This window comes from Ambystoma mexicanum, chromosome 4p, assembly GCF_040938575.1.
Source record: "Ambystoma mexicanum isolate Mex_15411 chromosome 4p, UKY_AmexF1_1, whole genome shotgun sequence".
In the NCBI taxonomy this organism is placed as follows: Eukaryota; Metazoa; Chordata; class Amphibia; order Caudata; family Ambystomatidae; genus Ambystoma; species Ambystoma mexicanum.
The window spans coordinates 366,130,617-366,156,020 of NC_090927.1; positions in this window are offsets into that span (position 1 = coordinate 366,130,617).

Here is a 25,404-nt window from a genome sequence, read left to right on the forward strand (position 1 = left end):
CCAGATCTACCCCACAATGAGTACCGGTGAGTACTAACCAGATAATCCTTTAAAAAGACTGTATCATGCAGTAAGCTTACAAAAAGATCTAGCACGCCTTCATATGTGACTGTTATTACGCTTGAGCTTAGAATATAATCTCTGAACTGTAAAATGTCAATTGTCTCATGGTAACAGTATCCGTGCGCTATTACATTATGGCACCATTTATGTACTAGTTAATGTTTCACTCTAGACCTAGCCTCAGGGACGTCATTTGGGGGTTGCCAGAGGTCGCAAGTGCGACCTCTGAGGTCTCCCTTGTGACCTCTGTGTTCTCCCTTGAGACCTCTAAAAAAAAAGAAAAAAAAATATTTTCTTTTTTTTGTTACATTTTTTTTTTTTTTTTCCAATGTAAACTCCTGGGCTGTGGCCAGCACCATGAGGCTCTTTAATTCTGGAGTGGCTAGCTTTCTTGTTCGGGCCCCTTAAAATAGAAGAAAAATAAGAACATGAGAGCCACAAGTCTAACACTTTCAGTACTGAACCTAAATAAGAAAGAATAGGAATGCCAAAAATGGTGTCTTTCTGGAATTCTATACAATAATTGCTAGACTCATTAAAAGTTTATTTCAGGCACACTTCAGGGGGTGAGTCACTGATTTAGTCTGTTCTCAAACTCCTCAACTCAGCCTTTCATCCTTCTGAGGTCGATGAATGGGTACCAACACAGGTTGGGTGATATTGGGTGTATATTTCTTCTATGTAAAGCGCTTAAGCTTAAGTGCTATATAATAACACATCATTATCATTTGGTCATGGACGTCTGCTTGCATTCGCAGTAATTTGGTAATATGGGCCTATACACACTGATCATAACAATACATATGGTGATCCATTCAGGTATGAAATGTACATCACATTATAGTAATATCGCAACCATATTTTTTCGTAGTGTACAATGCTATGTGATGCCACTTCCTGTTTTGTCAACGGGTGAAAGGTTGTGTTCCATCGCTTCCCGCGATATCACTTTGGGGTAGGGTCAAATGACATCACTTCCTGTGATGTCATCAGGGGTCAAGGGTCGTGTGATGCCACTTTTGCTACCCTAGGAATTTTGGTGAAATGACGTCCCTGCCTAGCCTGTTGTAAATGACTGTTATTTGTAACACCCATAGTGAAGCTGCATCTCCTTGAATTACACTGATACTAGTATGTTAATACAACCGCAAATTGTATTAATCTAGACTGCACTTCCAATGCCTGTGTTTGCACATCCCCATATCATACCTGCTTTAGACGTCTAAACAGCGTCCACGTTATATTTGCAGCTAAGACCATTTATTGTGCTGATGACCCTTTATGGTGGACGGATTTGACTTTAAAGGGGTAGTCCAGCTAAAAATGTTATTTAAAAAATAGATAGGCAACATTAAAAAAAAAATACTAGCACTTTTTTTTTTAAACTTCCTATGTAAAATTTTGAGCTATTCAAGCTCAAAATTCGCAAAAGCAAGCAGTGGCTTGCTGGAGCACCGGAGAAGCAAAGTGATAGCCACTGCAGGCAGAAACACAACGCGGTTGTGTTTGAAAACGCTGCGGTTTTTCTTTCCGAGTTTCTCAGGCTCCTCCGAGCCGGAGGAGCGTGAGAAACTTGGAAAGAAAAACCGCAGCGTTTTCAAACACAATAACGTTGTATTTATGTGTGCAGTAGCTTCAAAAGCGACCGCAAACATAAATACAACGTTTTTAAAGCTGCAGTTTTATTTCTACGTTTTCCAGGCTCCTCCACCCCGGAAAACTTAGAAAAAAAACGCAGCTAGTGCTTATTTAAAAAAAAAAATAAATAGCACTTACCGAGATTCAGCTGCAGCTTTCCTGCTCTGGTCTCCGGTCCCCGTCCTCCGCGTACAGCACCAATGAAGGAAAAGCCACCCAGCGGTAGATTTTGTTTACTACAGCTGGCTGGCTTTTCCTTCATTAGTGCCGCAAAAGCAAAAGCCAGCACAGGCGGGCATCCATTTCACAAAATGGAGGCGCCCATGTGCTTGCTTTTGCGAATTTTGAGCTTGACTAGCTCAAAGTTTTACATAGGAAGTTTTAAAAAAAAAGTGCTAGTATTTTTTTTTTAATGTTGCCTATCTATTTTTTAAATACAATGTTTAGCTGGGCTACCCCTTTAATGAATTAGTTAAATTGCCACTGCACAACATTTGCCTCGAACAATTGCAGTCATGTTGGATAGTATCCCGTCCTAAACAGTATTTCTTATGGGAATGACATTGTTTGTGAACTACTCTGTGAACCAACCTCACCCATTCATATTATTCATGCTCTATATGTGCGATACTCGTAATGTACTCCCTGCTGACTAGCAATCAGCCTAAATCACAGATGCTTAGGTCCTTATGTATACTCTCAATACTAGTCAATTTATCTTTTGCAATCCCAGCCAACATTTTGCCATATAGTGCAGCAGTCTATATCAGGATGTCACTCTCTCATAAATATGGAATCTCGCTCACCATGATCACAGCACTTCCTCAATCAGAGTTCATCACCCCAGCGACGTTCCTGTCACCTTGCCTCATAGACACTCCTAACCTTATACAGACAAATAAAATGAGTGCCAGTCAATACTCCCCACTCTACCCTGCCCAATGGATTCACCTTTATGCCACTAGAACCACCCTTAATCAATATTTCGCTACTATCCTTAGAAACCTTAGGCTTTGATCAATAGTTAACACTGCCTATCAACCACCTACCAATTACAGTATCAACATAAATCTTCTACCTGTACCGAAAAAGAGAACTAATACAAATGCTAATACCAGCACCCGAAATAATAACCTCTCCCAAAATACCATCTCCCCCATGCCTATCGAACCAGACAATGATCTACCCTTTATCAAAGGGGCACTGATTAATGCAAGGTCAGTAGTAGCCCATGCACTAGTCATTGCAGATTTAATTTTCAAAAACCTGCTAGATTTCCTATCCATAACCAAAACCTGGTTGCATGCTTGTTTCCTTCAGCCACCTCCTCTCCTTCCATCATCTCTGACTGCCTAATCGCCATTCAAAATTGGTGTGCCGCCAATGATCTTTGTTTAAATGCCAACAAGACTGAGATCCTCCTCATTGGTACACCTTCCCCATCCTTTCCCCTCACTCTCTGGCCGGTCTCCCTTTGCCCTCCTCCTGCCCTTACCTACGAAGCTAAGAAACTCGGGGTCATATTTGACTCCACACTTTCCTTCTCCGCACACATCTCTGACGTCTCTAAAAAGTCAAAGTTCTTACTGCACCTCCTTAGAGGTACTCTTCCCTTCCTCCCCTTCCCTCAGAAGCTTACTGTCTCCCAAGCTCTGATTCTCTCTAGGTTGGACTACTGTAACAGCCTCTTTCTAAATCTACCTGCCTCCACTCTTTGCCCTTTAAAACTAATCCAGAACAGGACTGCGAGACTTGTCCTTGGCCTCAAGCCCTGGGATTGTATCTCTCCAACTCTGAAATCCCTTCATTGGCTCCCAGTCGATGCAAAGATTACATTTAAAACACTCTGCATTGTCCACAAGGCTTTCTGGGGTCTGAGCCAAAAATACCTTCAACTATCCCTCTGTAAATACGTCCTTTCTCAAGCCCTTCACTCCTCTTCTTCTAACTCCCTCAGGGTCAGTCGTTTTTCAAAGAAACAAGCTGGGGGTAGATCTCTTTCTTCAGCTAGGGCCTCCCTTAGGAACTGCCTCCATACCACCTTGAAACTTGAGGAGAACCATCTTCGGTTCCGGAAGCTCCTCAAGACCTTCTTCTTCACCTCTGCCTTTGCCCCTCTTCTCCCTCTGCTTTCTCTCTCGGCACTGTGCACCTGGCCACCCTCTGTCCTTTGGGCCCAGGTACCTGCTCACCCTGCCACCGTCATGCACTGCCTTGGGCAAACGCTTACACTGGGGCCTTTATCTGTACCCATACAGTCCCCCACCCACTCCTCTTCTGCACTTATTAGATACACCGTATGTGACTAACCTAGCATTTTGCCACTTACCGGCTGCAATACCAATGTTTAACACCTTTATTTATTTATTTGACTTATTATTTATTGTGCTCTCTCCTAAGCTCTGCACTTTCCAATGTCTCCCCCTTCCTAACATTTCCCCCTTTTCACATCCCCATGCACTACCTGACAATTATACCATATTAAGGCTAGACAGAGAAACTTCCTGAGGAGGAGGGATTGATTTTATTGCCAGAACTAAATTAAGACTTAGAGTACTCCCTCAATTCCCCTTCCCCTGTGGAAAACTCCTTACAGTTAAATTGCCACTTTCACCATCATGTACCATAACCATGTACCTCATATATCGGCCGCCACGACTCTCATCCTTTGAGGAAGATATTCCAACTTTACTCACCACTAACGCGAAATCTTGCTCCCAGATGATTCTACTGGGTGGGAGAATCATCTGGGAGCAAGATTCTTGCTCCCAGATCTTGCTCTCAGATTTAGGCCTTAATGACATCAATGACCACAATGTATCAACCCTTGCTAATACCATTACGGAACTTGGCTTAACCCACTGTATCAACCTGCCAACTGATAACAAAGGAAGAACACTAGATTGGCTTGTTGCTTCAATTGTGATACTAAACTCATTGCTAATGAACAATGTGCCTGGACTGACCATCACCTGATTTCTTTCATACAACCAGTCAGATCTCAATGTAGTCTCAACCCCAGGTCTTCCCCCACACTGACTAGAAACAAGCACAATACAACCGTGGATAGCCTATCACCACTACTCCATCCTATCACAAACCTAACACTCACCAGCCTAGACCTGACAGCTGTAGTTGAACTTTACAACAATACAATTAACCAAGGAATTGATAAGGTAGCACCTTTAAAAATGCGCAAAGAGAAACCCCAGGCGCACCTTAACTCTTGGTTTACCCCAACACTCAAAGCTTTACGTTATGAGAAAAGAAGTGCAGAAACCCTCTGGAAGACTTACCCGACAGATGCAAATCAGGAAACATTTTCCAAATTATCTGAAAAATGCAAGACTGAGATAGCTTAAACTAAAAAGACACCTTCAAAGATAAGATCAACAAAGCTAGCTCTAGTACCAGAATGCTTTTCATCATTTTGAAAGAGTTAGAGTCACCAACACCCCAACCGAAATGTGCATCAAGGATAAGACTTGTTTTACACATATTCAAACTGCGCTTGCCAACAAAATGTCATTTCTACAAGAGAAAATTGAAAATAAAAAAAAATAACTCTATCCAAGGATCTGCCATCACCAAAAGTATACACCAATCCGATGAAACCATGTAACCATTTCAAATGTTCCCCTGTCTCAAACCCAGGAAGAAGTTGACATAATATCTTCTCTAAAGCCATCCAGATGCCAGGGTGACTCCTGTCCGGCACCAATAATCAAAGAGGCAGCCAGGGAACTAACACCTTTCATCATAAACTCCTCTTTAGAATCATGTTCTGTCCCCTCTAACCTAAAAGACGTGTGGGTCCTCCTGCTCTTAAAAAAGAACAATCTAGACCCTAACATACCAACTAATTACAGGCCCATAAACACTGTCCCTTTCCTTCTTAAAATTTTAAATCGAGCAGCCTACCTCCAGATTCAGTCTTACCCAGAAACTAATAATCTCTTTGGTTTGTGTCAATCTGGTTTCAGGCTTTAAAAATTGAACACAATATGCCTTACTAGTTCTGAAAAATCAAATGGACAACCTAAAGGACAATGGGAAACTTGCCCTCCTTCTCCTTTTGGATCTCTCGGCAGCATTTGACCTAGTTAATCACAAGGTCCTATGCAACCATCTGACCTCAGCTGCACACTTCTCTATTGAAGGTGCGGCTTGGATTCAATCATTCCTAGATAATCAGACCATGAGAGTCTTCTCACCCAACAACACAGTTGAACCCATACCTATCACATGTGGAGTTCCGCTAGGGTCATGTGTTTCGCCCACATTGTACAATATATTCACTAAGCCCTTTCTTGATGATCTAGATAATCTGGGTGTCACCTACACCAACTGTGCAGATGACACCCAGATTCTCATTCCCATTATGGGTGATCATGTAATTGACTCAACTTTACTAAATAAAATATATCTGATTATCCAGGCATGGATGACCAGCCTAGGCCTCTGTCTGAACGACGAGGAGACAGAGCTTCTCCTCATCGGCTCTGTAGTCAGACTAAATAATCTAAGCAATCAGTTTAAATCCTTCAATATTGATGGCAACAATATCAAAATTTCCAAGGAGGTGAAAACATAAGGATTTTACCTCGACTCATCTCTAAATCTAAAGAGACTAAGTTATGCCACAGCATCTGCCATGGCATACACCTGCAAATTAATTAATGCGTGAAAACCTTTCATATCGACAGCCATCGGTGCCATACTGGCCAGAGCCTTAATATTATCAAAATGACACTACTGTAATGCCTTATATCTAGGCTTGAGTAAATAAAATGTGAACAAATTACAAATTCTTCAGAATAATGCTCTAAAAAGTGTGTTCAACAATCCTAGGACCCAGCATATCTCAGACATCAGACGCAGTACAAATTGGCTTGCAGTTAAAGATAGAATAACATTCAAAACTTGAACTCTTACGCACACATGTCTTACAAACGCTGCCCCCAAATATCTTGCTGACAAATTTGTCAAAAAAACCTCAGAACGCCCTACCAGAACCCCACATTCACACTGCCGGAATGTACCTAGATTTAAACTGCTAAAAACAGGCAGAAGCAGTTTTCCAGTGGTGGCTTCGAAACTATGGAACACACTACCTGCTAACATAAGAGCTGAACCGGCCTATTTCAGCTTCAGGAAGAATACGAAATCCAGGCTCCTATCCTGTGATATATAATTAATGTACTAGTCTGACTTTTATGTATACATTGGCATGTAACATTGGCAAACTCCTGTAATTTACTGAAAATATTTCCAACTTTATTAGTTTCCTCTCTATATGCATCTTTTGTAACTATGTAACGCTCCCAGATACCTCCGGGTTTGGTGCACTTTGTAAATAAACAAACGATGCGCCTCATTACGAGGTTGGAGGCAGCCAGACTGCTGCTTCCAAAACCCTACCGACTCCGCCCTGGTGAATGGAGCAATTACCAGTCCATTCCATGGTTGGCGGTACCGGCAATTCCCCATTCACCAGGGCTCTTCCCCATTCCCATTTGAACCCCCATAGGGCTCAATGGGAATGGAGAAGGCGCTAATAACTGGTACCGCAAATTGCGGTACCGTTATTAGCTCCAGAGTCCCTTTGCGAGTCCCGTCCTTAACGCCTGGAAAAACTAGGCGTTAAGGGAGGACCCGCAAAGGGAACTCGTAGTAGGGCGGTAAGGGATTACTGGCACCGGTGCCCTTACCGGTGCCAGTAATCCCTTACCGCCCACCTCGTAATGAGGCCCAATTTCTTCACACCAGGGTTCGCCTAAGTTCTCCTTCTCTCTTCACCTCGTAGCGAAATAGAACATGTCTCCTCCTGAACCTCCTTGAACTCAACTAAGAAACACCTACTTTGGAATCTACAAACAAGGGGCAGCTCTAATGTAAATAGCCACTTCGCTGTGCAAACGCACTAGCAATGGAACATGCTGCAAATGATCAACCTCTGTGTTTGTAGGTGATATATAGAGAGGACATGAAGCCAGAAAGGAGTTGTCCATTTTACAAGGGTGGTTGGGGTACACAGCAAATGAGGAAAATAAAGTGGAGCACGGACGTCATTTCACCAAAATGCTAGGGGTAGCGGAAGTGACATCACACGACCCTTGACCTCTGATGACATCACATGAAGTGATGTCATTTGACCCCACCCTGAAGTGATATCGTAGGAAGCGATGGAACACAACCTTTCACCTTTTGACAAAACAGGAAATGGCACCACATAACATTGTTTCTAAGTACACTACGAAAAATATGGTTTTGATATCACTATAATGTGATATACATTTCATATAAGAATGGATCGCCATATTTATTGTTAAGATCAGCGTGTATAGGCCCATATTAGCAAATTACTGTGAATGCAAGCTGACGTCCATGGCCAAATGATAATGATGTGTTATTATGTAGCACTTACGCTTAAGTGTGTTATATTGAAAACATATGCATACAATATCACCCAACCTGTGTTGGCATTCATGTATCGACCTCAGAAGGATGAAAGGCTAAGTTGAGGTGTGTAAGAAACGACTAAATCAGTGACTCACCCCCTGAAGTGTGCCTGAAATACACCTTGAATGAGTCTAGCAATTATTGTATAGAATTCTAGAAAGACACATTATTTGGTATTGCTATTCTTTCTTATTTAGGGTCACTGCTGAAAGTGTTAGACTTGCCGAACCCCTGTTTTTTTTTTTCTTGTTTCTTTTTAAGAGGCCTGAACAAAAATGCCAGCCGCCCCAGAAGCAACAGCCCAGGAGCTTGCATGAACATTTTCTTTTTTTTTTTTTTTAAAAAGCTTTTTTTATTTTTTTAGTTTTTGGGGTAGCAAGGGAGACCTCAGGGGTCGCATTTGCGACCCCTGGTGACTCTTAAATGACGTCCCTGAAGTGGAGGTCAGAGTGTCCTCAAAAGTATCCTGTCACCCCAGGTCGTGGTACTGCCCATTAAAGAGTTCAGGAAGGAAGGGGCCAGCCTGATCTTAGTATGTCTGTTGTTCCAGCGTGTGGGAGTGCGGAACGAGAAGGCGTGCTTTCTATTTTTCCTTGTGTGTTTAATGGACACCAAGAACAAATACCACGCTTTGAGCGGAAAAAATTAAATAAATCTTTTCAGACTCCCACAACATCCCTTTATTCCAACCACAATCCGCCTTGAGGAAATGAAATCATCAGAGATAGGCTAATCGCACCACTCTCCATTTCATCATGGTCTTTCAAGTGGAACACGGGAATGTAACAACGAAATTTACTTTGCGGTCAAATTGCCTCATTTACGATTTTTTATTGTCGGCCACATATGGCAAACTGCATTCGCATTTTACAAATAGCACTCTCACGGATCTTAACCACCAAGATTTGAAGTTCTTTATCTAAAGCGCTGTTTTCTTTGCAAGCACCCTACCACTCCTGTTGCTTAAAGCATGTAACACTTCTTAATTATGGGGCACCCACTGACATACAGAACATAAACCTTGTAAAGCCCTGTGGGAAATGGATGAAAAGGGTTGTTGATAAGTTCTTTCTTTGCAGTTAATAGACACCCTCTTATTGCCTGTGTCTTACTTAAATGTCTCGTTGGAGTAGGAATAGCATTTCCATTGTACCCTGAAATGTGGTGTGCTGTTCTTTCCCTCGTCTCTTCTTTCGGTGCAAACGTCATGTTGTTTCTCTTTACTTGACTAAGGGCCTGAATTACAGATATTTTTGTGCAGCGCATAAGCATTATGCGGCAGAAAAATGCAATATGCGCCATGCAAAAATATTGGACCCGATTTAGAGATCACGCTCTGAGCTGGTTCTGTGCACCGTGCGCCGTGTCCAGGAGCCTTACGCGATGCAGGTGGGACTGGTCAGTGCAAAGAGCTAGAAGGGGCGGAATATACAAAAGCCCTCATTAAATGGGAGAAATGCGGGATAACATGAGAGTAGGGAGGGAGGCACCATGACAATGCACAAACACAACCTATGAAGTGCAAACAAACCCATATTTACAGAATCCCATCTGCATCTGCGCCAACAAAAAAGCACAAAAATCCTCCCTCCACCCGTAACCAGGAGCAAGGTGAGATTGCACCGAGCAATTGCAGCGCAAGGTCGCCACCATGCCCGTCCCTGCATTGCTTACATACCTACTGCTACATGGAAGGAGGGGGGCCAGAACCTACCATACTCGCACAACAATCTTTGGCATGCCCAATGAGGGACTGCATGGCACATACAGCTTCTCCCCCATCTCATTCTCGAATTGGTCAGGGAGTGGGAGAATTTCCTGATTTCATGAACCATGTGTTTGCAGCCCATACCACCCTTGGGGAAAGTCCTGACTGCACTCCACATTCAGGGGACTTGTACATTTCAAAAGATCCCAGCTATTGTTGAGGGTATCTCACAGCCCACCCAATCATGCTGCCTCAAGCAGGTCCTAAGCTGCATCAATACAAGTGTGCACAGCCACATAGACATGCCATGCAATGTGCAGGCTAAGCAAAGAGTGACACAAACATGTTATGCCATTGCCCATTTCCCACAGGTACTTGGGGCAATAGACTGCAACCATGTTGCACTATAGCCCCCACGAGCCACAGAATGCATATACCGGAACCAGAAGAATTGGCATTCACTGAACGTGCAGGTAATCTCTGATGCCAAGGGTCTCAGAATGCAGGTCAATGCAAGTTACCCTGGATGCACCCACAACAGCAACGTACTACATCAATCCACCATCCAAAAGGCACTGGCATTGGGATCATTCGGCAACAAGTGGCTCATCGGCGAGTATCAGCCAGCACACCAACATGAATACACGAGGGGGTTCACATCCAATACAATCCACTGTACCAAACAATCCCATCACCAAATACTGTTGTTCACTCATCCACAGGGGACAGTGCATATCCGCTATCACCATTCCTGATTACGCTAATCATAAATCAGACCACACCAGCAGAGGCCCGTTACAGCATAGCACACATTGAAGGGCATAATTGAGAGGACGTTTGGAGTGCTAAAATCACACTTCGCTGCCTTGATCATTCAGGCTGAGTACTGTTGTATGCACCAGCTAGTTCATGCAAAATAATATTGGCATGTTGTATCTTGTACAACATCATCACCTGCCGTGGCATACCAGTAGAGGTGCTTGAGGGGTTGCGGCCACAGCCACTAGCAAGACCTTTACCAACAGCAGGTCAAAGGGTGAGGGGCCAGCACATACGCAACCAGCTAGTGCAGACATGCTTCACTTGAAAAACGTACAGTGTGAAAGTCACACCATACCCACATCCTTAATGCCTACGATGATGAAACATGGCAAGTCCAGTTGGGCCATACACAACTACATGACAATGGCATACCATGGTGGACATGTGGTGATTGCTTCATACCTGTTGAAAACACATGCATCCCCCACCGACAACACCATAGAAAAATATGCAAACATGGTCAGTGACACCACTACCACACATTGCATACCCCAAGCCACTCACAGAAGCATACAAATAAACATAACAGGCACACATGACAACACATTACTAAGTAATTCCAACCTACTCACAAAACTCCCATTGCAATGCAGATGATGCAAGACTCTCCTTCAAACTACCCTCTGGACCGCTACTTACTTCCTCCATCATTCCTGACTGCCTATCAGCCATCCAGTCCTGGTGTACTTCCAATGATCTCTGCCTCAAAGCCAGCAAGACTGAGCTCCATCCTATTGGGACTCCTGCTCCCTCTCTCTGTCCCTAACTCTGCCCATCTTCTTTGGGCTCTCCTCCTACTCCTGCATCTGAAGGCAGAAACTTTGTAGTCATATTTGACTCCTTTCTCCCCTTTACATTCGGGACCTTGGAAAGAAGTCCCTCATCAAACTTCACCCCCTCAAAGGAAATCTCCCTAACTTTGCCTACCCCCAGAAGCTCAATATCTCCAGACTTCTGGTTCGTCCTAGGCTAGACTACTGCAATAGCCGTATCCTTAATCTACCCGCTTCTGCTCTACGACCCCTCCAGCCAATCCAGAATAGGGCTGCAAGACTCATCCTTGGCCTCAAGCCCAGTGACCACATCTCTCCAGCACCTAAAACTCTCCTTTGGCACCTGGATGCTGCAAGTAACAGAATAAAATCCCTCTGCATCATCCACAAGGATGTCTGGGTTTGGGGACCACACCACCCACAACTTCCTCCCACCAGATACTCACCCTCCAGATCTCTATGTTCCACTGGCACAAACTTACTCTGAGTTCAGTGCTTCTCCAAACAGCAAGTTGGTGGCCAATCACTTTTCTCAGCAGAATCCCTCCTATGGACAGCCTGCCCCTTCCTCTTCTTCTTGAGACGGATCTAATTATAATCCGAAGTCTCCTCTAGAGCTTACTGTTCACCTCCCCGTGCCCTTTCTCCCTCCTCTGCTAAATCCCACAGTAGCTGGGATTGGTGACCAGGGCCCTTATGTGATCTCCCGGGTCCTGGCCTCCCACAACCTATCACCCACAGCCTCCACCCCTCCCAGTACTTTTCCTTTGCAACCACTGGCCTATGTCACCACGGGCTAACACTTATCTATTAAGTATTTCGACTGAACACTCCACCTAGGCACTTACTGCTGATCACTCCCTAGCACTAACCACTTGATGCACCTAACACCGCCCCACTCCCCTCCTCCCTTCACTCACACAGCAGTTGCATGTTCTCAATGCACACAAGGCCTAGTAGGCCCGCCTCCATCCTTCATTGTTGTATTTGTTGTTCATTCCCATGCCCCCTCCCTGTGGGCGCCATGGCACACAATTCACTTGATGCATAAGCACCTTACAAATTTGCAATAAAAATAATGAAATGAAATAAATGCAAACATCTGAAATGCATGAAAAATGTGCAAACCTGTCACCTTAGAAAAGAAATATGTTGATGGTGAGACTCACACATGCATGATGCACATGAATGATATACTGGCAACCTGAGAGCAAACATGGTATGACGTGGCATGTAAGCAACAGAGGTCATGATATCTAATAACCCTAGAACAGACCCAGATGACAGTTAATGGGCCATCACCAGAAACATGTGCACATATGCACAACAAGTGTGCAGACTATCATCAGCATGCAGAACATGCCCTAACAAGGCACAAAATAATAGTAATAGTACCACCACATGTCAGCTGCCTTTGGGTGACTGTCAGAGGCAGCTGACATGGCGGTGGTACTATTACTAAGAAGTGATTGTTTTTCTCCTCTGCGCCCTCAACACTCTCCTAAATCAACCTGATGTAATGAAACAATTTTGGCAAATGATTAACCTGAAATCAGTGCAACGTTTATCTGGTAGAATTTAATGCAGCTAGTTAACAATGTACCACATTGATCTCTTATTTGTCTGTTGTAAACAATTACTTCTTGTGTTAGCATTCAACAGGTTCAACAATACATTTTAGCATATTTCACATTAGATAACTTATTGCCATGAGATTGCTTGTTGCCGTTTTACACAAACACTTCTTTTGCTAACAATTAGCAAGTTCAACAATTAATTTAAGTATGTTTCACATTAGATTACTTGTTTGCCATAAGATTTCTTATTGCCGACACATGTTTCGACCCATTGGGGTCATCATCAGGGCTGGTATTGGTGCACAACTTAAAAATCCAAAGCGTTCTATGTTTAGCTTGAAAAATTATCAATTGGTGTGTCCCTGTCAGGAGAGAGGAGAGAGGAAACAAAAGAGTAGTTTAGAAAGTTGAAGTGATCACCAAATTCATATTCTTTGTAGAAATACATCTCTTGCTGACTTTTATTTTCATATGAAGGCAACAGTCAGTTAGACCTTACTGCTAAATAGTGGTACTGGTCTCAAGATTAAACATGACTCTGCATCCCCTGTTTCTATGCAAAGTAGATAAACTGAGGAGCCTCCATAAAACCTGATTAAGCGATATTTCCACATTGAACCTTACTTTGTTTGAAATTGAAACGTTTTTTCATTAGAAATTACCTGTTGGCTTGCTTACAAAGACTGTAGTGATGTCCTATTTGTACATGTGATAGTTATACAGATAACAGTCGAATATTGTTGCCAATGAATCATCTTGGTTCTGCTTTGTGAATTTCACTGCCTGTTAAATAAATAAATAGCCATTGAGATACTAATTACTGATATCTTGAAATATTTTTCTGGTTGCTTACCTTTGCATAAAAGTTGAGTTAAAGTATTGGCATTGTATTTGTGTATCATTGCGATTCAGCTATACAAGAAAGTGTACAGGACCAGCCCGTGAGAGGAGTAATTGCACGGTACACAGCATTCCCGAAGTACAGTTCTGTAGTCGTTTTGAATCAAATCAGTTATACCGTTATTGTATGATGAAAAAGAGGGGCTCCCGCTATAACTGCAACAACTATTCCTATAAATGGCCACTGCACATATTGTATATAGCATGATTGCGTTTGATTCTTACCTGCGTGACAGCAGGTAATACGTAAACACGTTTGCGCTCCAATGCACTTGGCCTGTTGTTGTTTCCAATAACTGAAAATAAATGCACAAAACAATGTTTTGGTACTTGTGCGTGCTGACACATAAAACTCACACTTTGTGATATTGGCTAATATGTTTTAACTAAGAAGAAAATGGGGACAGATCCATTGTCCTTACTTTGTCACATGCACATTGCTCGAAGGGAAAATAAACTCTGCATCAATGCGGTAGCACTGATACTTCGCCAGAAGAAGCCGGACTAACCAGTTAGACCTGCTTATCACCATTGTGATTTCGGTCATTTGATGTATCACCTCACCATGCGTTGTTGTCGTTATGGCAACCTGTGTCTGCCGAATATTTGGACTTGGGTTCACTTGGTATGAGAAAATGTAAGCTAGGAATTTTTTTATGTCATAGTCTATTGTAAAGTCTACTTCATTAATTTCAAATGTACACGTATAACTCTCAAGAATTTACAGCATGCGAAAAATTGCCGCTGTTCATTATCTTCGCATTAGATTGCTGCGAATACCTTCAAGCACTAATGCATTTCTGAATTAACTTTGCTAATAATAATGAATACTGTTCTCCGGAGGCTCCACATGCAATTATCTGCATTGCATGAGTTTTAAAATTCAATTTTTCTTAAAGACCCTGATATAAGATCATATTGTACAATACTTGTCATATACTAAATACTAGGCAAACATACATATGCATATTTATCTCATATTCTTGGTTCAAAGCTTGTACGATTTGGAACCACATAGTTGTCAAATGATACAAGCTCATATTCAATAAAATTGTGTCTTGAGAAAAGTGTTACAGCAAAGTATAAATTAGAAATGTTCCAATTCATATCATATACAGAGTAATGAGCAGACATATGGTTGTGTTTTGAGAAAAGTAGTACAGCAAAGTTTTATTAATAATGTTCCAATTCATATCATAAACAAAGGAATGGCAAATATATTCTACCAATATGATGTTTGGCCTCAAAATCACAAAAACACATTTAGCTCATGTTCTTGGTTTAGACCTAATTTCAAACACTGGAGTTGACAAATTGGACAGGCTTCTAATTTCCAAAGTTGTATTGTCAGTCGCCGCCTCTAGCATGTGGCTTGACCAATAGAAGTCCAACAAAACGAATATCTTGGCTGTGATCGTGTTGATGCTTGGTTTGCCAGTGTAGGGCAAAGGGGAGTTTGGGATCTTGATTGTTGAGATTTGCCAAATGTTCACAGATTCTGATTCGAAGCTCCGTAATTGTACTCCCTATGTATGCTTTTTGACATACACATATTATTCCGTAAACAACATACTTCGTTTTGCAATTAATGAAATCTGAAATTTTGACTTGTAATCCTCCATGGCATGTAAAGATCTTGGTCGGTGATAAAGCAAACTTACAAAAATTGCACGAATCACACTTATAGAAACCTTTACTTGGGTTCTAAGCAAAGTGGTCTGTTTGGTGGTGTGAGGGATTAGGAAAGAAGGACTTAATTTATTCCGTGGGTTTGTGATTTCGTGAATATAATTTTAAGTTCATCAGAAATGTATTTTTCTATGTCTTTGTCTAGTTTTAGAATGTGGCAATTTTTTTGCAGCATGTTAACTATGTTGTTCTTATCACTTGAATATTTAGTGATGAAAATTGACAAATTCAGGAAATTCTCTTTTAGTGGATTTTTGCTTGTGCAATACCTGATTACAATCTGCCCCCTTGGTAGTTCTCTGGGCTTGTAGAATGTTTTTGTCCTGGGTACCCTCTTCCTTAAATCTGACACCAATCAACTCACATTCTGAATCAAAGCTAATATCGGTACTACAATTTTGTCTAGCTCTCAAAAACTCCCCTTTGGGTATATTATCGATCACACTTTTTTTGTGACAGCTTGATGCATGAAGGATGGCATTCACATCTGTCTCTTTCTGATGTGTGCAGGTCTGAATTTATTATCCTCGATGCTGATATTCAAGTCCAAGAACTCTATATATATGTCATGTATCTGGCCAGTAAATTCATTGCTAAAATCATTGTTATCCAAATGTTGTAAGAAGATCTCAAATCTCTCTAATGTGCCAGTCCAGATGAGCAGCACATCATCTATGTACCTTTTCCACATGTCTATTTCTCCTTCAAAGTCCTTGGCCTGGTATATGTAGGAACGTTCAAAGAATGCCATAAAGAAGTTGGCTATCAGTGGGGCGTACTTTGCGCTCATTGGAATGCCATTAGTTTGTAAGTAGTATTGTCAGTTGAAAATAAATGTGTTATGACTGAGTGTGAATTGTAGAAAACCTTTTATCATTTGTACATGCATAGAGTAGGAGGCTGAGAAAGTTCTAAAAGAAAAGTCTATTGTGTCTAATGCCAGCTGGTATTGTATGGAGGTGTACAGATATTTTACATCTGGAGTGGCTAAGTAATAATGCGGCTGCCAAGCAATTCGACTGAGAATATTGAGTGTGTGCGTTGTGTCCTTTAAAGAGGCTGGTATGAGCAGCACCATATCCTTAATTGCTGTATCAATGTATTCAGCCATCCCTTCTCTGGCCCCACTCTGGCCACTCATTATTGGATGCACTGAGGGCAAGTGTTGAAAAGCTATATGCACCTTTGGTAAGAAATAAACATTTGACATCAGAGGTTTGGGTCTGATAAGAAAGGATTTCTCTTGGTCTGTTAGTAATCCTTGTAAATACCAGTGTTGAACTAATAATTGAAAATCTTTAACTGTTTCAACTGTAGTATTAGCATCCAATTTGGTATAGCATCCTGGAGGTATTCATTAACCATGAGAATATAGTCCTGTTTATTGAGGACAACTATGTTGCCCCCCCCTTGTCTGCTTTTTTAATTGCAATATGGGAGTGTTCTGCCAGTTCCCGTAGGGATGTTCATTCTTGTTTAGTTAGATTACTTTTTTTACTGGAAAAGCCTCTGGTTTTACCATCAATATAATCACGTATCTCGTTGGATATAGCCTGCTAGAATGTGTCAATTAAGTTCTCACCCGTTGATGACGGCATGAATTTTGAGCACAGCTTGTGTTTCTGCATCTCAATTTTCCTCTGGTGAATCCCTAATTCGCTTCAGATTTCCTTGAGAGATTTGGTAGTCTGGTCAGCTAAATTGGTCAGTATATGAATGTTCTCTATCTCTTGAATACTCGAATTGCTGGGAGCTTGTTGTCTGCTTGCTGGCTTGTACATAACTGTTCTTTTGTGAAAATATTTTTTTTTATTTTTAGATTTCTGGTGAACTTGTTAAGATCAATTTGGACTTCTGTCATGTTTGATGGTGAGGTGGGGGGCAAACGAAAGGCCATAGTTCAACAGTGTCAGTTGATGCGGTGTCAGAATATTGTCAGATAAATTAATCACTAGGTTTTGAGAATTGGTTTGCTCAATTGGTTTTTGACACTTGATCTGGTTAGTCTTGAATTTGTATTTGTTTTTGCTCCTCTGGATTGCTCCTCTTCCTCTTCTTCTTCTGACGAGGTGGGGGCAGTTGTAATACTGGTCCCTAAAGGGGCGCGGAAATGTTCTTGTTTCATTGGCTGATTGTAGGTTGATCGGTTTACCTTTTTGTATCTTTTGATCTCCGCTAGAAAACCTCTCCTGTTGTGTTGAGATATGCTGGAGCCTGATGGGATTTCTTCTCCTTCTTGTGGGATATTACCATCTTCAAGTTCTGAATCAGCATCTGACGTAGTAGGTGTACCAGTTGGTGTTTTGATGAGATTGTTATCTCCATTATATTTGGACTGAAAAGTGTAAACGCAGTCACTCTGACAATCTCTTTCATCTCTATAAAATGTTCAAAGTTTTCTCATTTTGATTTCATCTTGATATTAATTTAATATGGAGTATATTTTGTCAAAATGTTTGTCTTGGGTAGACACTGGTTTCTTCATATATGCAATTTCTTTTTTGACCTAATCAATTTCTTTGTGCTCACGTTCCACATGTGTGATAAGTAATTTCATCATCCTTTCAGAGCTGATAGTAGTGTTCTCTTCCCATTCAGCAGCTAAATCATGATCTCCCATATTCGTAAAGTCTGGAAATATCAGTATCCTCAGGCCTCGCGGTATGATGTTCTGTTTTGAATAGCTTTTAAGGAATGCCTGTTCCCAGAATATATTCATTTTCCGTTTACATAAACATTGTAACTTAATGCATTTCTGAACCAATGTCTCTGGTGCCAGTCCTCTGCTTTTAAAGGCATTGCTGTCTGTTCCTCATGGCGCAAAAAGGGTTGTACAGTCTTCCTCATGATTAAGAAGGTATTCTGCCTTCATAGGTACCCCGAATACCTTACATATGTGGTACTATTACTATTATGCTCATACAAGGAACAACCCATCTGTGCCACATCAAGACAGTACTGGAATGCATAGGACAAAAAACATTCAAATGACAGCCGGAACCTCGTAGCAGCAGTATTTACTTAGAATGATGTGGAGTGTGCGGCGGATGTTTGTATGAGAACAGTTATACCGAATGGTGTCATAGTATCTCTGTGTTCTAGTTGAGTGGTGGTGTAAAGGAGAGAGTAAGCGTGCTGGTATGATATGATGGGTTGTATGCTCTTTCAAACGTTTTCTGCATTCCAAATCATACTATACACGTCACGCAATTCAATGCGCTCCAGCCCGTTCCATGCACTCCTATCCACTCCATGCACCCCAGTCTGCTCCACACATTCCGGTCTGCTCGATGCACTCATGCACTCCAGACTGCCCCGCATGCTCCAGTCTGTCCCACACTCTCCAGTCCGTCCTGCGCGCTCCAGTCCGTCCCACACGATCCAGTCCGCCCCACATACTCCAGTCTGCCCCACGCATGCACACTTGTCTGCCCCACGCATGCCCTTTTGTCTGCCCCACGCATGCACTCCTGTCTGCCCCATGCATGCACTCCTGTCTGCCCCATGCTCTATGCATTCAGCAGCTCTACGTACTCATCCATTCTATGCAGTCATCAGTACTGGATGCAATCTGTGCTCGTTCGTTCTACGTACTCATCCACTCTATGCAACTTGTCTGGTCTACGAAACACGTCCGTTCACTCTAGACACTCGTTCACTACAGGCACTCGTTCGTTCCAGGAACTCGTTCACTCCAGGCACTCGTTCACTCCAGGCACTCATTCGCTCCAGGTGCTCATCCGCTTTATGCCCTCACACGTACTATGCATTCACTTGTTTTGCTCACTCATCCCCTCTACGCACTCATCCCCTCTACGCACTCATCCCCTCTACACACTCATCCCCTCTACGCACTCAACCACTCTACGCACACATCTCATCTACGCACACATCCCCTCTACGCACTAATCCCCTCTACGCACTCATCCCCTCTAGGCAATTATACCCTCTAGGCACTCATCCCCTCCATGCACTCATCCTGTCTACGCACTCATCCCCTCTATGCACTCATCCCCTCTATGCACTCATCCCCTCTACGTATTCATCCCCTCTACGTACCCCTTTTTTCATATGCACTCATTCGTTCATATGCACCTGTCAGTTCTATATATTTGCCTGCCCTACCCACTAGTCTGTTCTATGCAGTCCTCCACTCTACACATTCTTCCACTCAGCTCATCCATCCCACTCAGCTCATCCATCCTTTCCCCGCACTCTGCATGCATTCCACACTCATCCGTTCCACATGCTTATCCGTTCTACACACTCACCCGGTCTGTGTAACTCATCCGCTCTAGGCGTTTGTCCGCTTTATCCACTCGCATGCACTACACCTTCATCTGCTCTACGCATTCACCCACCCTACGCAATCACCTGCTCCCCGCACTCACTCGCTCCCCAAACTCAACAGCTCCCTGCACGCATCCGCTCTCCACACTCATTCGCTCTCCACCCTCATCCAGTCTCCACACTCATCCGCTCCCCGTGCTCATCCACTCACCGCGCTCATCCACTCCCCGTGCTCCTCCGCTCCACGCGCTCATTCGTTTCCCACACTCATCCGCTCCCCACACTCATCCGCTCTAAGCACTCACCTGCTTTAAGCACTCATCCGCTTTATGCGCTTGTGCTTTCCACGCATTCAATAGCAATATGCACCCATCAGCCTTATGAAGTAATTTGCTAATACGCATTAATCCTTTTCTATATATTCATCTGCTCTCTACACTCATCTGTTCTATACCTTCATCTGTTCTGTACACTCATCCGCTCTATACCCTCATCCGCTCTATACACTCATCCGCTCTATACACTCATCCGCTCTGTGCACTGATGGTGTCCCTCATGGCAGACATCTCAAGATGTAGACTCTCCATTGAGGCCTTCATCTCATCATGAAGGCGGACCCCCAGGGCAGAGACCTCACCACATGCATTTGAAGGGGTTTGTCATCTTGTATTTTGTTATTACATTTCTGTCTTTTCCTGGTGGTTCATCGCAGTTAAGTTGTGATTGGGCTGTGCCTTTTGTATGTGAGATGGTGGCATAATACCATGCACATGTGTACACACATGCTGAACTGCCTCTCCTCTCTTCCTTTCCATCCAGTCTCACATGATGATGTGGAGTCCAGCCCCGAGGATGAAAGAGTCACAAGACATTCCGGAGGCGGTGTAGACCACACGGACGGATACCATCATTCACATAGTCGGAGGAACAGGTGGATGCCGAGGATACATCCTCCCATGGTGCTGGGGATGACATGAAGGATGTTGGCATGGACCTTGAGGGTGAGTCCTCAGAGGCTGGGGTTCATGGAGATTCATTTGTCCCAAAACACAGGCCAGCTGCCAGAGAGGTGCTATCTGGTGGCCTGGCTATGGTGATACATCATCCATTGTGCCGGATGGGCATTGGGCAGGACACATTGTATGGGGTGGCTATTGCCACTGTCCCATGGCCATTGTCTGCAGGGCTGCACACATTCATCAACACCACTACACAGACTACGCTGTCAGTGAGTGCTGCGGATGCAATCCAGGATGCGGTGGTGCCCTTGTCGATCTCCGGCCATAGCAGGCAGGTGGCTGCACTTGAGTCCATGGGTGTGATCTGTGGCCAGCTTGTCAGCCATCACAGCCAGGTGTGCTACATGGTATTGCAGATAGCTATTACATTGCTGTGTGTGGTGCAAAAGGAACACCAACCTCCTCATCAGCAGCAGTGCCCCAGGCACACAAAGGTGTGGACTCAGTGGTGGTAACCGGGCAAGGCTCCCTGCCCATGCCCACCCATTTACTAGTCTGGTGCCTCCTATTCACTCTGTAGGGGTGCAAGTGGACACAGTGAGCATTCCGGCAGTTCCAGGGCCTGGAAAGTCTTTCTCTCATGATCAGATGGTGGAGGCCGATATGTCAATTTGAGGCAAGTGGTGGGCAGTACACCTCTCCTGGAGTCGGTCGTCTTGTCGGATGGAGGCCCAGCACCAGAGGCAGGCTGCCAGATGACAGGAACAGTTGCAGCAGCAAAGACAAGCATGCCGCCGGCTCGAGGAATGGAGAAAACAACTGCCAATCTTGATCTGGAAGGGGAAGCAGCAGGCAAGGTGAAGGATTCATGTGGCAACAACATGCCAACTGCATCACATGTGGCATCAGGAGGGAGAAAGGTGCAGGCTATAGAGGAAGCATCTGCCAGGGCCAGGAATGTGGCACGTACAAGGATGGAGGAGTTGAGTGCCGCCATTCTGGGGGAAAGCAGGTGGGCTGCTGACAAAATTGAGTGGTCCACTCGACAGAGCCTGCAGGCCCTCAGCAACATCACTGAGGCCCGCCTGCAGCAAATGGCGGCAGAGTCTGATGCAGAATTGCAGCTGGAGTTATCAGGACTTAGAATGCCGCAGTGACTGGTGATGTTTTCTTTTATTGTGTGTTTGCCTCATTGTTGTTGTTTTTTGAATGAGGATTCCTGTATATATTTTAAGGGGGAAGGATTTTCCATGCTTTTTTTAATTCTGTTTAAATACCAATACAGTTGTGGTTTTTGTTCGTTTGGAATCATGTCATTATTTTTTGTTTAAGAATCAATTTCTAGAACGCTTATGTGTGTGTGTGCAGACATCTTTTGTAGTGCATGTCACACTGGTCTGTTCTTGAGGGGGCTTGCCCCATTTGTATGTGGTATGCTTATTGGGATTCATGGGTCAACATTCACCCTTTCATAGTTTTGTGTAGGCAAGGTTCTATGTGGCATTGGTACATGCATCTGTACACTGTGCATAATGGATTTGGGCTTACATGTGCGCATTGCCACCAAGTCAAATGTGTGCTGTATGCAGGTGTCAGAATCACAGACGTGCGCCTATGGCTGAGCATATGTAGGTGTAATTATTGTGGCCTTCTCATTCCATGCATCTAGTTGATGCATATGCATGGACTTGGTGCATGTTATTGTGTGTTGTGCAGACTGTCATGTGCATCTGTGGCTGTATGTGTGTGAGGGTGGTGGTGTGGTATTTGTGATGTTCATCATTGTGATTTGGGGTTTTGTCCTGCATTGTATTCCTTGCACAGATCACTGTATATCCATGGGAGTTGCCTGCATGGGTCTATGTTTCAATATGTGTGCCATGATAACTGTGCCTTGCTCTGAGCATGGATGTTGCACTGTAGACACATGTTTATAGGTGATGTGGTTGATGAATATGGCCACACTGCTTATGTGTGTTGGGATTGTGTCATGGATGTGGGTTTCTCTCATGGTTGACGTTGCGATCATCAAGGCTTTGTCGATGTTGCATAGGTGTCACAGGAGTGTTGTGTGTGGTTACATTACTAGTGCTGGTGTTTGTTGATTTGTGATTTGGGTGATAGCATTGATGGTCACTGTCATGCTCAGTATGTGTATTGGGAATATCGGTGCACCCGGACTGGTACTTTTGTACAGGGTTGCATTCTTTTCATGCACCATGGATGCTGATGCATGTGTTATTCACCGAACGGCTGTCCAACATCTGTAGGTCTGATGGATGTGTGCATAAGGGTGTTTGTGGCTGTAAATGTGCTTCTGTTGAAAATGTGTCTGCTCCACCATGTGTGGCTCCGATGTATGTGGTCTTTGGTTTCTATATGGTGTACATCATGTGGGACAAACCTTGGTAATATTTGTTTCTGTCCGACCGGTGTACTAGGGTGACTGATCACTCTAATTTATAGGGATGACATGTCAACACATTGACGTGGATGTGCTGATCCACTTAGGTGGTATTCCTCCACCATCTTTCTGTGGTGGGACATGTGGAGTCAATTTGCTCAGGAGGGGTGTTATTGGGGACAGGTAATTACACCATACCTACAGTGACAATGTCAATAAATGAGGTTATGACAGTTAACAGTTGTGTCACAGATTGTGCACACTCATTCTTATTGTAACATACACAGGTTGTATTTGGGTTGATATTTGAACAATGTCCATCAACAGGTTACCGTAGGGTGTTGTGTCTGCACACTGGAGGTGGCGACACCTCTGGTGAAATTTTATGGTTATTGGGCTGGGTACTGGTATTCATTTGATTTTTCATGTGGCCACAGGCCTGGATTATTTTATGGTGCAGTACCAGAAGGACTCAGGCTGATTTGGCCCTCTGCTGGCCCACAGTCCAGCCCTCACTGCATTCTCCTTGCGTGTATGTCCGGCTGATTTGCTTAGTTGTGATTCACATTCAACTATGGGCATTTTGTTCTGCTTGTTGGGTGCCCGGTGGTCAGGATTGATGGCAGAGTGTGTCATGGTCCACCTCACAGTGCACATCATGCTCTTCCCCTGGATCCCCTCCCTTGGGCACGGTGCCACATGGTCCATAGCTTCGGGTCTCTCTTCAATGTCAATCTGTCCTCAGGGTAATAGTGCAACAAGTGCATTTTAAGCACACATGCCAGGAGTGGGTTGTTAGCTTCCTGACTTCCTGTTGAACACCTGTAGGTGCAGGTGGGGCATATGCATGCTTATCCACATGACCGCTAGCTGGGGTAAATAGTTCTCATCCACTGTTGTGCTCCCCCCCCAACCCGGCAGCTGTTGATGGTGACAGGCATGTGACAATCATATGGTTTGGGCTTGTTGCCTTTTTTCGGATTCATGGGGGACGCATGGGTGCTGTGTTGTGCGGTTTTGTGGTGCACCTTGTGTGAGCTGGTCCATCCAGGGGGATGGTGGGTGTGGAGTTATGGCTGTGGTGTGGTGATTGGTGGAGGTACAGGGGGTGGGAATAATGGGTATATTATTATTATTATTATTATTATTATTATTATTATTATTATTATTATTATTATTATTATTACATGTATTTGTTTAGTTTTATAAAAACCTTACAGAATTACAACTATTTATTACACTTATCAAACTCTAAAAACGACATCAAAACCATTTTAGGCCTAATTTACTTAATTTCATAAAGTCTTATCTAAGAATCATTCAGTACAGCATAGTCACGCATCTTTCTACTTTAAATGATCTAATACTTATTTGTTCGCAGTTCATCGCCTTGCCTACTTAGAGTAATCCATTCACCTCAATTGTTTTTAATTTCTACAATTCATTTTCTTATTGAAACCATTATAAATAAATATATAAATAAGTCAAATCAATTTTAAACAACTGTCATTACATCACCCTGCTCCTAACTTTATTATGTGTCCATCTATTTCAGTTACTCTTGCTTAGATTTACTCAATGTTTTTCTGATGGACATCCACAGTTGGTATAGGGCTATATGTACCCTCTGGTACTCTGAGTTCAAACAATCTGTCCGAAAAGCATCACTTTTAATGGAGTCATAATCATGTACCGGATGGCCCATAATTGTCATATATTCCGTTCCTAAAATGGAACATTTGGCAAATACATGTTGCAGGGTCTCCAACTTATTAGGCTTCTTGCAAATTCGGCAGAATCTTTTGTTCTGGGTTATTTTCAGTTGTGTGCCAATTAATGCTAACAATGGTAGCTGATTAGTGGGCAATCTCAGACAAAAGGATTTGACTGCTGGACTTGGACATTTTTTCAAATATAATTGGGGTCTGTAAATACCTATGTGACACTCCTGCAACATACTTGTAGCTGGGGAGTGATTCTAAGTACTCATAGTTACAGGTCCAATCCCAGATCTCAATTCTTCTTATTAGAATTCTCTTTAGTGTCTCATAGGGCGTTTTCTTGGAATAGTCCGGATGCCAATCTATTGTCTTAAATAAAACCTCTGTCAGCCTCTCAA